Raw genomic sequence first — 14,660 nt, 5'->3', positions numbered from 1 at the left:
ATTCTCTTAGATGCCCTTCAAGGTGGCTTTTGTTTTTTTGAGACAGACTTAAGTTGCATTGGTGCAATGCTATCCATAATTTGTGGAACAGAAGCATTAAAACACTTGACTAATTAATCAGTCTGAGGATAGGCCTAAACTATCACAAATAAAATCAGTAGAGAAATAAGCAGTAATAAAAGCCTCTGGAGTGTCTTCCCCAATGTTGCGCCTAAAAATTGTCTTTATGCCAGATGAACGTTTAGTTGACCAAGCAACATTGAAGAGGATACAAAGATGATCAGAGATCCCAACATCAAAGGTATTTGTTCAGGAGATGTCTAGGCCTTTAGAAATAACAAGGTCTAAAGTGTGACCATGAGTGTGAGTGGGTACATAAATGTGTTGTGTAAGCTTAAACACAGACAACAGATCAGTAAATTGCATAGCATAACAGTCTGCAGTGTTATCAATGTGAATATTAAAACCACCACAAATGAGTATACAGTCGTAGTTTGTCACAATATCAGATAGAAACTCACCAAACTCAGAGATGAAACCTACTCTGTTCGGCGGTGGGTGGTAAATTGTGACCATTAGACAAGAGTTTGGTGGCTTCATAGCAATGGCTAGGTATTCAAAGGTGGAGTAAGTACCAAGAGAAGCATCCTTAAAAGGCTAACAAATTGGAAAAAAGAGCTGCCATGCCGCCACCTTTCTGATTGGAGCGAAAGCAGTGTGAAAAGGAAAAGTCAGGTGGTGATGCTTCAAGAAGTTCGGAATTGCCTGAGGCATCCAGCCATGTTTCAGTGCGAAACATACAGTTCAATTTGTGGGATGTGATATTGTCATTAACAATAAATGTCTTCTTGGGGAGTGATCTAACATTAAAGAGTGCCATCTGTAGGCAGGGAGATGAAATAGATTTGTCCATGCCACCTCCACTGCAGCCTGACAACCAAGGACATCCAATGACGGAGGAGTCCACAGGACATAGTTCATTTAAACGCGGGCCGCCACGACCCCGGTGGAGATGGGTTGTCAGAAGGAGATGAGCTGCATTGACACTGCATACAGTGGAGCGTTTCCACGGGGGAGGCCTTACAGTTAAAACGGTCTGTATGGGAAAATGGTGGTGTTGTTGCTTTGGAGCAGTGTTAATTTCGTTAACGAAAACTATGACGAAATATGTTCGTCAAAAGCATTTTTTCTATGACTAAGACAAGACGATGACGAGCTAAAAATAGATCCTTGATGATAAAAACTATGACGAGATGTCTGCTTCGTTTTCGTTAACAAGACGGGACGGGACCTTTTTTTCCCTCTTAAACTAGAGAAATGGGGCTAAACAACGGTACCCTGCTTGCCCATGTGAGTGATTTATTTCTGACAACAAAACGAATGCGTAAAGTTGTAAAGATGTGACTAGATGTCTCCTCGTCTCCGTGGCGCATTTCCTTATTTTGTTTATGTATATCGATCATTATTTTCATCCGCCATCTTGCTAGTAACGTATAGAGTTACGTTTATGCATCGGACGCTCTTATTGGCTCCCGTAGCGGCTTTTACAGCCAATCGGAAAGCCTGATTTACGCTTGGCCGTGGGTCGTTGTGTTTGCCCAAACGGGAGACACGGAGGAGTTCACAGCAGAGCAAATGACGGTCAAAGAGTTATTGTAGTTAAATACATAAATGGCACAGAAGAAGTACACTATATACACACATATTTAGGGCAGGGAGTGGAAAGGACCATTCCTGGCAACAAAACCGCCCATGGACACTACCCAAAATAATATCCATATTTCATAGACAGAAGCAGCTAGAAGCTTGATGGAATAGAATTGTCCTGTTGTAATAGCTCGCCACATGCAGCCCATAGGAAAAGAATGAGACAACAGATTCAACATAGGCCAAGTTATGGACCGGCAGCTTAAAGCAGACGCATGGGGGCAGCAGTGCTAAAATGTGACTAAAAGTAATGACTAAAAGTTGACTAAAAGTTGACTTAAATGTTTTTACTTTTCATAGACTAAAACTAGACTAAAACTATGAAGGTAAACAATGACTAAAATGTGACTAAAACTAATAAGCATTTTCGTCTAAAGACTAAAGGCGAGTCCACACCGGAAGAACTGCCTGACTCGCATCGGTAAATGAAGTCGGGCTACTTAATATGGCCGACTCGAACAACGACATGGGCGGTTCACACCTACGGAATTACAGCCGACGCCATACGTTCCGCGCTAGCGCGAGATGTAATGTCTCCAAAACAACAGGCGGCGCTAATCTGTATTGTGGGCCAAAAAACACGAAAACCGGAAGTAGCCGGTCCTCTCTAGACCATAACACAGAGCACGCTGTCCTCACCAGTCACTGTTGTCAGCAGAGTGAGGTTGTAGACTGTAGTTGTGATTACTCTCTGAACGGAAAAATCTAAAATGTTGGATGATGTCGATACGGAGACACCGGCCTTGTCAGCTCTCGCACTTATTCTTATGGAAGTGGAATTCTTATTCGATTCCACTGTTTATCTGGTATGTTTACCATCATCACTTCCGGGCTTCACTGATTCGCTAGTCAAGCTGCTAGCCTCCACCAATCAGAATGGTAAAAGAATGACCGACTCGAATGGCGGATTATACATTTGAATCGGCTGAAATGAACGCCGACGTGGGCCGATTCGAGCGACCACACCAAGTAGACTCATGTCACGGACGCCGACTCTCTCAAAGACGCCGATTTTGGACTCGCCTTTAGTCTTAAGGCGAGTACAGTCTACAACCTCACTCTGCTGACAACAGTGACTGGTGAGGACAGCGTGCTCTGTGTTTATGGTCTAGAGAGGACCGGCTACTTCCGGTTTTCGTGTTTTTTGGCCCACAATACAGATTAGCGCCGCCTGTTGTTGTGGAGACATTACATCTCGCGCAAGCGCGGAACGTATGGCGTCGGCTGTAATTCCGTAGGTGTGAACCGCCCATGTCGTTGTTCGAGTCGGGAATATTAAGTAGCCCAACTTCATTTACTGACGTGAGTCGGGCAGTTCTTCCGGTGTGGACACCCCTTAAATCTAAAATAGCAGCCAAAAATTGACACTGCTATGGAGGGACAGTAGGGGGGGTTAACACTGTGAACAATGGCCTGAGGAGCTACTGGAGAAGAAGAGGGAGATTCTGTAGTGAGTGATCGCGGAGTATTGAGCGACGAAGAAGACTTGTCAGGGACCAGGGGGGCATGGCAGGTCAACAGTCTGGCATGTGTGGCAGATTGGACAGTGTGGAGGATATTGTCTGTAAGCATGCTGCTACCTAGCCAGCTCGGATGAACCCCGTCAGCTCTAAAAAGGGAGGAACAATTCCAGAACAGATTGTCGATAAAACCTAAATTGTGGGCAGAGCAGGAGGACTGAAGCCAGGTACTGAGGCAGAGGATTCTGCTAAAACGTTCTGCCCCGCGGGCTCGAGTTGGAATAGGACCGGAAATGAAGACGGACTTTCCACAGATTGTTAAAAACCTAAAAAGATCTTTAAAATAATTTTTGGTCAGCTCGGACTGCTTTCTACTTGTATCATTTGATCCAACATGCACTATGAAACGTTGGATGGAGAGCCCGAGAGAGTTCAGTAGCGCTGGAAGTTTATCCATGATGCCGGGGACAGTGGCCCCAGGAAAACAATGCGTTGCGGCATTAAGGGAGCATATGTTTTTTGTGATTGAGTCACCAATTATTAGTGTGGTTGGGGAGCAAAGGGGACAGGGGGGTGATGGTTTCTGGCTCCCCTGGCAGCCAGCGGCATCAGTGGTGGGAGAATGATTCCCCGCCGGGTCCGGAGCAGCGGAGCACAGCCTCTTTCAGAATCTTGCGGGCCGTCATCGGCCAGAGCAGTGTAGTGGTTGGAGAGGTTAATGGGAGGTGGAGAGACAGACCCAGCCAAGCCTCTCTTACATCCCTGGACTGCCACCTCAGCCCAGGTTGACCCATGATTTGGGGTTGAGCAGGAGGGCCGCCAACCGGGGGATGGATCCCACACTACTGTATCCTGCAGGGTTGTGCTTCGTTGTTTTTTGGACTGGTCGGCTGCTAAATAACTGGTCAGTACGGGGAGATGGGAGGAGAAACTAGTCAGCAGTGAGCCCTTTTTCTGCAGTTCGTCAGAGAGTTGACGGATGTCCTCCTTAAGGTCTGATATCGTTTTATTTGCCTTTTTTAGAAGCTCACTGTCTTCACATGGCATGGCAGGCATGGTTGCCAGGGCCTCGGCTTCCCCAGCAGCAGCACGAGAGTACGGTTCTCGGTAGAGATCCTGACGTCTGATCATCAAAATATGCAAGCCGGATAACAAATGTGCTTAAAATAGACCAGTAAAAAAAAGCGTGTTTAAATATGAGCTTAAAAATGGATAAAAAAGTAACAAAGGATAAAAGTAACTACAAGGGGAGCAGTTTCCCCTGGCGCCATCGGCTAGCAGGACAACAGCTCGCTGCTAGCTATCGTCTACCGCTGATACCCACACACACTGTTGCTCTTCTGGACACGCATTGGAGCCATCGCCTACTGTGTTCACCACCAATGGGCCCCTATGGCGAGTGCTCGCTATTTGTTCCGGCTTATTTGCTACTTTGATACCGCTCTGTTTTCTGTTTCCTGCTGGGTTACTGGTTATTATTTTAACCGGGAGTTGTTTTCCCCCTGTCCTCCTGAGTGAACATTGTTTTTTTTTTCACTCCTCTGGATCATTTTCCATGGCAATTATATTTGAGTATACTTGTAAGTATTTATTTATTTTTGCCTTTTGTTATCTTAATTTTCACCTAATATATCCATCCATCCATCCATCCATCGTCTACCACTTATCCTGTATTCAGGGTCGCGGGGGGGCTGGAGCCGATCCTAGCTGACATTGGGCGAAGGCAGGGTTCACCCTGGGCAGGACGCCAGTCTATCACAGGGCTGACATGTAGAGACAGACAGGTAACCAGTCTGTCAAAGGGGTGACATGTAGAGACAGACAGGTAACCAGTCTGTCACAGGGCTGACATGTAGAGACAGAAAGGTAACCAGTCTATCACAGGGCTGACATGTAGAGGCAGTAAGGGCAAACGTTTTGCTATCAGACGTTTCTGATAGCAGACTTTGAAGACCCAAACAGAATGCAGCCAAAATGAATGCCAGGAGTTGAACCTGCATTAATCTCTGCACCAATTTCTAATATCAGCTATGGCAGATAGAAAACTCAACATGGCAAATTACTCAATGAGACCTGCATTTTCTGTCTGTTAATGCCAACCTTGTTGATTCTGAGTCTGGAGCAATAAATATGTATTGTATTGAAATTCTGCTGAACTCAAACTGGAGGAGTAAAAAAACATCAAAGAAAGAAAGAATAATAAATCCTCAAAATTCACATATACACCCTCTTATACTGCAACAGCCTTAGTGGCTATCTGAGAAGCAGAGTATGGTCAAAGTATTTAGTCTTCTTTTGGGATTATATTGAATAACTCTGTGGTCAACAAATAACAGTTGATAGCATCAGTATAACCTAATTATAAAAAGGGCTTGCAATTAGAAATGTCAAGTTTTTAAATATCTGAAAAAGCATTAAACAGGAATATTGTGGACACCAGGAGGTCTTCATATTATATTTAGGGACAATTGTTGAGGGCAATTGGCCCTAAATAAAAGTTTGTTAAAGTTGCCAGATACAATACATTCAAATCCAAGTGTAAAACCATCACAGAAACAATTCAATCACTTTCAGTGTAACTGAAGTCATGGGAGGACTTTTGCAATAGAAACAATCAGCCATCCATAGCCTTGGCCAGCCCCTTTATATAGTGGAATACAAGCAGACTTAATGTAACTGACTGCTAAAGCTCTCTAAAATGTACTTCAGGTCCACACACCTTGGTTTCAATGAACAAATAATGAAATAATAGGTGACTGAATCGTGTAAAGCAATTTCATCTTTCATTTTCCAGCACTGTACTCAATCTTAGCACCTCCATGAATAGTCAACCTTACATTATGACACCTCCATGAAGTCTATTCATAAGCAAGCAAGGTTATTACCTGCATTTTACTTCTAGATTTTTTCATTCGTCCAATTGAGCTGCATTTTGCTCTTGATTTTTCTCCCTGGCAGTTGTTGTGTACTGCTATCAGCTCGGTCTCAGTACTTCTGTGCACACAGCAGGACTCATTATAATCCACCGAGGGGACCGGACCTTCAATGTGCTTGACACGTGGGGGTGGGAGTGGTGCAGCATCTGGCTGCTGGACAGGGAGGTGTGCAGAGGCAGCTCACGTGAGTAGCGTCAGCTGATTGTTGCAGTTGCAAGTCATCTGATATTTTCATGGTCAACTTTCGAAAAATAGGGTGTTCTTTCCTTGTCAACCCTGTCGATATGGAATCACATTGATTCGAGTAGCCTTGTGTCAGGAGAGGATTTTGAGCCCCATGTGCTTAGGAGAATGTTCCCGTTTTCCCATTATTAATAATAATAATAATAATGGATTGGATTTGTATTGGGCTTTTTTCCAGGACACTCAAAGCGCTCTGACAGGGTTCCAGGTTCCATTCATTCACACCGGTGGTGGTAAACTACGATAGTAGCCACAGCTGCCCTGGGGCAGACTGACAGAAGCATGGCTGCCATTCTGTGCCTACAGCCCCTCCAACCACAACCTCAAACATACAGCAGTCATACAAGTCACCCAAGGACACAACGACCATGACACAGTGACAAGGGCAGGGATTGAACAGCCGACCCTCCGAACATTGGCCAACCCACTCTACCAACTGAGCCACAGTCGCCCTATTAATATATTCTCCGGCCTTGCATTTCCAACATTTCATATTGCGGTCATGCTCTCGGACCAGACAAAATTCTTTGCATAGACCTTAGATGTTTTTTGCAAAGAGTTTTCTCTACATCGTAGGTGATGCAGAACACCGGCAAAGCTACAGTGTGCATGGCTGTCAGGAAGGTGAGCCTTGCCCATGTGTGTTGTCTTCCTTGGCCACAAACCTCCAAGAACCATCAAGGAGGAATTCCACTGGATTGTAGGTGACTGATGTAGCAATCATTCATTTAATGATGAGATTTGAAATTATATTTCATTCGCATTATATTCGGTGATGCGATCACAGACTGGGATCATTACCTTCATTGATGGAATGCACATCCCATCAATGGCCCTTCTGTTAATGGAGACTGTTATTAGAAATCGTTCCACAGCATTGTTGTGCAGGTACCATACAATTATAGGAGAGCTTGATGGCCACCTGCTGGGTGACCTAGTGTACCCATGCCAGTCCTCCCTGATGACCCCTTACCCTGATCCTGAGCTGGGCCCCCAAGGATTCAGTGTGGCCCACTGCAGGACTAGAGCCTGGGTGGAGATGACATTAGGCATGCTCAAATCCCGGTTCCAATGTCTACCTAGACTCAGGGTAACCCCAGCGAGGGCATGCAACATTAATGTGGCATGTGTTCTCCACATGGTACCACAAGTAAAGGAGAGCAACACCCTGCTGTACAGATGTATAATCCTGAAGACCATACCATCCACCCTGCTGATGTCCCAGATGGAAGAGCTATCTGAGACATCATTTGCCACAATCATTTCACTCACTAAGCTACCACCACCCCCAGCAAACAAAAACAAATAATTCACATATCATTCGTTCTTCATTTCCTAAAAATACAAATGTAACAATTTATATTTGTATATTTTATATTATATTTTATAACTATTTACATCATTCAATTTTGACCATGCACCCACCTCCAAATGACAATTCAATTTGCTGCTGCAAGAGGACCATTTCTAGGTCACTTTTCTCAATGGTCCTTTAAAAAAAATTATTCTTGAACTGCACAGTCAAAACCACGGTCATCTGTTCCAAAGGCTGAGTGGGAATGTTTTTATTGTCATAAGCCTGGATATGCTGTTGCTGAATGCAGAGCACTGAAACGCAAGTCAGCTGAAGGAATAAAACCAAAGGGATGGGATTGATCAACACAGTCCAGCCTCTAAGTATTGGGAAAGAAAAACCTGACCCCTTCATATTTAATGGTACCGTCTCTTTTACAGGAAAACCGAGGGTGAGCGGCCGGTGAGCACAAGAGACACTGGGGGGTCTCGGTTATTGATCTTGTCAGGCGTTCTGCCCCCTGAATGGAGAGTCCTGTCATGCCAGCATCCTGGTTCAGGGTGTTGCAATGTGCCAGCTCCTTTGCCTCAGGTGCATGTAATGTCAAAGTTGCTTAGAGATGTTTTTGCTGTGGCTGCGCACCCTTCTTTCCCCATAAAAGAGATAGATTTCATTATGATAAATGACATTGCTGGGGGAAAAGTGACACCTGTGCCTGAGATGATAGATGTGCCCGAGTCTCAAGTGGATGAACTGGTTGAGATCTGTTCAGCTGTTTTCTCTTCAAGTGTGCTTACCAGAGCTGTCTCGTCCGATGCAGTAGGAACTGGACCTGAGTGACACAATGTTGGGATCGGTTCTGGCTGGTGATGAGGAGGACATGGTTGAATGGCCCTGGCTGTGCTGTGCCAAATTCAACTCGTGATGAGTAAGCATCTAAGGGCATTTTCACACCTGCCTTGTTTAGTTCGGTTGAATCGAATCCTGGAGCGTTTCCCCCCTTGGTGCGGTTCGTTTGGGAAGGTGTGAACACATCAATTGCACTCGGGTGCGGACCAAAACAACCGCACCGAGACCTCCTGGAAGGGCTGGTCTCTGTCCAGTTCTAAACGAACTCTGGTGCGGTTCGATTGTGGTGAGAACATGATCCAACCTCGATCCGACCCAACTGCGGGCGCATTGAGCCTGTTTTGGGCTAAACCACCTCCCGTAGCCAGCTGCGCTGTGCATTATGGGTAGAAGATGGTCGAGATGAATCCGAGTAATCGTGGACAGACGTGGACTCGCGAGGAGGTGCAGTGCCTCATAGAGATTTGGTCGGATGACTATATAAACTCACAACATTCGACAACACATAAAAACACAGAAATCTACTCACTCTTCAGCAAACGGCTCGGGGAAAGGGGGTTCCGGAGGTCTGCTGCTCAGTGCCACATCAAAGCAAAAAAACTTCGTCAGGAGTACATCAAAGTGCGTGATGCACTAAAAAAAACAGGAAGTTCTGGTAAAGAGAAAGACAAATTGCCTTGGTTCGACAGCCTGGACAACATACTTGGGACAAAACCGGTCGTTGATCCGGTGGATGTTGTGGAGTCCCATGAGAGTTCAACAACATCGCCCGCTTCCACTGATGCTAATGATGCTAGCACAGCTAGCCTGGCTCCCGCATCTGACACAGATGTTGATGGTGAGTTTATTAAACTTTATTCAATTCAATTCAATTCAATTCAACTTTATTTATAAAGCGCATTTCATGCACAAGGCAGACTGAATGTGCTTCAGGTATACATAGTTATATAGAGTGCCAATACCATCCAAGTTACAGAAGTTATGTTGAAAGTATAGACAGTAGTATACTTTGCAATTATTCGATAATATATATTTACCTTAATGTTGGCATTAGGACATTACAACACATCCACACTGTATTGTGTACAAGGCACAATGCATTATTTTTATTCTTCCTGCAGTATTATGACATGAGTAACAGAGAAATTGTTTCTTTCAATAAACAGGGGGAGATTCAAGCAATGTATCCTGTGATACTGATTCTGCCATAAACACCCCTGCTGATGCAGACGTGTCAGATGCCCAGAGCACGGAGAGCAGGGACAGTGAGGAGTGCACCAGAGGAAGGAGACTGGCCATTCCTGGAGCTCAGGCTCGAAAAAGAAAGGCTAAATCATGCCGATCTGATGATGATTTTCGTTCACACATGGCTGACAGTAGAAGGATGATGGAGGATTTACACAGAGCTGAACAGAGCCAGATGGCTCAAGAGGCTGCTGCTTTTGAGAAGATACTTCAGGCACAACAGGAGGCTGAGGAGATAAGATTCCGGTCTATGCAGGCACAGCAACAGGCTACCAACCAGATGTTTATGCAAATAATGGGCACTCTCGCAAGTGCTTTGCATCCCGGTCAACCTCAATCCTCAACAATACCACCCTGGGCACCCCCATCAACACCAACACCTAGTGCCTGGTCCATGCCACAGCTGTATCAGCCAACACAGCCTACTGTTCTGCTGCCTATACTCACTCCACATCACCACCAGGCACAGTCTCCATCCTCCCAAAATGAGCATCCCAATACCGCGTCCATTCTACATGAGATAAATAGTAAGCAGGACTACTACAACATGTAGATTGTTGTCAGGGACGCCAGCAGTAGTTTTTACTTTCATTTTCTCTTTTTTGGAGTTCTGAGAAGTCACGTGACTTTTTTTTTTGGCTTTGTTTGTTTCACGTTTTTGAAAAAGATTTTTGAAAAAGTTTTTCCTCTGACAGCTTGTTTATTCAGTTATGGAGAAAATATATATTTGTATTATTACCTCATTGATATTGTTAATATCACAATTCAGAGTTTGAGTTTCTTCTTGCTATGCAGAAGGTTCTGTTTTTGGTTTAGTGTTATAAAGAATAGACAGATTTGTTATGAAGAAGTATGGCTTCTGTGTGTGTTTACATTTCTAAGCAACATGCTACCTAATTTTCAAGGTTTGTTGTTTTCAAGCTCCTGGGCTTCACATGAGGTGAATATCCTATAAAGAGAAGCACTCTTGAGTATTTGTGATTGAAATTAAAAGAGGGTTTAGGTTTGGATTTGCACAAGACATTTTTATTGTTATTTCAAGCTTAAAGCAGAATTTTTTTTTACTGTAATTTCAAGCAATCTACCAAAAAACACTGTTGAAAACAGGAGTTTATTTTCTAAATGGAAACAAAATGTTTGTACTGATGTGGCAACGTTACATTTGTCACAAGTTAAACAGGCAATAAACAGTATTTAAAAGCAAAAGTGTTTCCACTTCATCCACTTTGAATCACACAAAACAGGTTCCCAGCCTTCAGAATATGGTAGCACTTACACTAGCACACATGAATAAGTACAAATTAATTAATCAAGGAAGATAACAGCTCATAACTCCAATAACATCCCATAACTACATTTTTAACATTCTTTTAACATTCACCCTTTGGGAAGCTCACACTGACCTGTATTGAGAATTTTTTCAACATTCACATTGTAGAAAAGTAGCTACACAGTGCATTTCTGATGTTATTGTGTTGCTGTTGTGCATACCCCTGCTCATGATGTCCCTCACCCTCTTCCTCCTCTGTAACTCTTCCGTAATCCCTCTCAAGATAGTCTTCATTATGTACCTCACAGTAATTATGCAGCACACAACAAGCAGACGCAATGCGGCTTACAAAAGTTACGTGGGCATCACATTCTTTTATGAGGCAACGCCAGCGCCCAAAGGCACATTCAACTGTCATACGGGCTTGACTTAATCTGTGGTTGAAGTTGAGCTGCTGTAGTGTTACTCCTCCTCCCTCTGGGTAAGGTTTCATGAGCCAAGTTAGTAGAGGGTAGGCCGAATCACCCAACAGACAAAGAGGCACGTTGACCCCCTCAAATGTTTCAGTCCAGTGTGGTAAAAGAGTGCCTGCACTGCCAAGTTCATACAGTGACGAGAGGGTGAACACACGAGCATCATGTATCTTGCCTGGTCGCCCAATATTAATGTCCCAAAATCTCATCCTATGGTCCACCACACCCTGCAAAATAATTGAATAGTCTCCCTTTCGATTGTAGTAACAAGATGAGTTGTCAGGTGGAGCTCTAATCTTAAGATGGGTTCCATCTATTGCTCCTGCCACTTGAGGGAATCTCCATCTGTCTCGAAAACCTTGTACAATCAGACTGAACTCTGCTGCAGAGGGATGCTTAATGTACTGAGGCTTCATCACAGCATTTATAGCAGTCACAACCTCTTGAGTTATAGAGCAACATGTTGATAAGCCAACACCAAACAGGTGTGAGATAGACCTGTACTCTAGGTTCGTGGCTAACCTCCAAATACAAATTGCCACACGAACATCTACAGGCACTGCCTGCCTGTATTTAGTGTTCTGGCGTGTCAGCCAGGGCCGGAGAGTGTCGCACAGTAGGTTGAAGCTGCCTCTTTGCATTCTGAAAATGTTCAGCCATTCCTGGTCCGTCCAGGTATTGTTAATGCAGAGCCACCAACTATCGCTACGTGGATATGTCCATATGCTCCTGAGTAACATAAAGATATATTTGGTAAAATATTGATTATTATCATAGGCAAACTGCTATTATTAATATTGTTGAATGAATTAGGCCAATGTCATTTTTGCTGTTTTTGAGAATCTACATTTTTAATAAGGCTTGTCACTTTGGATAAAAGTACTAAATACCCTAATATAAACATAAATGTAATCTGGGCAGATATAAAACAGCATGTCTCTTCTCTTCTTGCTACCCACAAAAAGAGATAATACCTAACAATTAATTGCCTTTTTGTAATTTTACACATTTGTAATTTCATGCTAATGCGTTGGAGAAACTCAGCCTTTAAAAGCAGACTCAACAAAAGAGCACACACTTTCTGTCTCTATTCAAATCAGTGCTTATCAGGTGAAGGCTGGGTTGAAGACCACTGGCATACCTGATGGATCTGCGGAAATATTTTTCCGCTGATGAGCATGTCACCGTTCAGGAGGATTAATGCGCGCCTCCGCCTGAAGCGTCTTGATATGCATCGTCGGCGACTCCAGTGCATCATGACATTGTTTTCCAGCCTCAGCCTTGCCTCATTTTCAAACAGTAACGTTTGCCTATACTGATAAGTGCAAAAGACGTAATACACGACGACCAGGGCCAAAAGCAACCCGCGTAGCTTTCCCTCCATTGTTAAATTGAAAAGTAGCGCTCTGGAGGCTGTTCTTCTTTGTTTACTTCTGGGAGTTTCCCCGCGAGGAAATTCCGACCAATTAGAGAGCAGTTTCCCCGCGCATCAAACATTTTGGTCCGCTTGTGAATGCTGCCGTGTGAACGCGAACCGAACTCGAGGCAATTTGCAACATTGTAACAAGTTGGTCCCTGATTCGGACCAGAGCAAACGAACCACAGGTGTGAAAACGCCCTAAGATGGCTGCCTTGAATCTCCTCTAACACGAGAGCCAAAAAGCTGGTTCTCAGTACGTTGACAATCTGCAGACTGTAATCTCTCTACTGTCACTTACCTTGGCAAGGAGGTAGGACGAGGACAAGTGTGCCCTATTGATACAAAGATTACTGCAATTGTCGGTTATCCTACCTACTATGAGGAGCGAATTGTGCCGGTTCTTGGGGATGGTTAGTTAGTACAGGTGTTTCTGTAGAAAAAGTGATCTCTTCCCTAACTAGTCTGTGTAGTCGTCATCTGGACAGATGAATGTCAACATACCTTTAATTATGCCAAAGCTCTCCTGTCCAGATCGCCTGTGCTTGCTGCTCCAGATTTCTCTCAACAATTCAAAATGGAGGTGGGTGCCGGAGAAGTTGGAAGCAGCATTCTGTTGGGGGTCAAAGCTACTACAAGTTGAAAAAGCCACTGATAAATTTACTTTGTTTAAAGTGAAATGATAAAAACAAATGTGGAATATGCCTAAGTACAAATGCCATGCTCCACCATTTGCTCGTGCACATTTGGGGTCATTTGCATTCAGAAATATAGATATTGACACCAATTAGGCTACATTTCTGTTCCTAACTACACAAAATTACTAATTGAGTAATTATTAATCAAACAAAATGTAGAACATAATGTTTGTTGAGATTGTTTGATGCATGTTGTGACACTATGAACAATATATTCCATGTCTGCAACAACGAAAAAAACTTATATAGCATTGAATCAGATTTCATGAGTTTCTGTCAACTCCTGCCAATGATTCCCAGGCAAAAATGCATGTTACTCAAACCTCTAGAACGCAACCACCCCACTTTAATCTGGTTTGTTTACTCGACATATGACCCATAAGCACTCCACCAAACAGACAGCCTTGAGAAAGGTCAAACAGTATTACTGAACTCCTTTATTCTTCTTTATTTCACCTATTTATATATTTATATATTGAGTGTATGGGGAGAAAAATCAGGCAGGATTTGACCCTCTGTAAGCCTGGGCAGATTTGGATCTAGTGGGTGGTGAGGGAGCTGTACTTCATAAATTCCATAACCAATTTTAATCATAAAATAGGCAGCCTTGAGTTCCGGAACCCGCCTTCGAAGGATATTGCATCGATCCTTCTAGTACACCCACGAGAACTAGATTCCTCCTCCATTTCAAACACTTTGAAGACAGATAGCAAAGTCATTGGGGGTAATTACAGAGAAGTTTGTAGTTTGACTTAAAACGTTGCCTCTGCTAACAGTTAACCCAACACAGCTTCTGGCAGGCATATGGTTGGCCCTCACTTCTTTGCCACCAGTGTTTGTAAACAGCCTAATATGATCATTAACAACTTCAGTGCCTTTGTGGAATTGAATGTACTGTTTCCAATGAAGGTGAGTATTCCCTTGCTGATACATCATTTGTATTCTGGGCTGCTCTGAGCCTTTTTGTGGCTGAAAGAAGCTTTGCTTATTTTATGGCTTCAATCACTTTGTGTTCCCAAGTGTATAGACTAATAAACACTGAATGCCCATTCAAGGCTGCTCATTTAA

The sequence above is a fragment of the Eutrigla gurnardus genome (genome assembly GCF_963514095.1).
Source record: "Eutrigla gurnardus genome assembly, chromosome: 8".
NCBI classification, from domain to species: domain Eukaryota; kingdom Metazoa; phylum Chordata; class Actinopteri; order Perciformes; family Triglidae; genus Eutrigla; species Eutrigla gurnardus.
The sequence above is the reverse complement of the archived record's forward strand: the minus strand, read 5'-3'. Positions refer to the sequence as shown.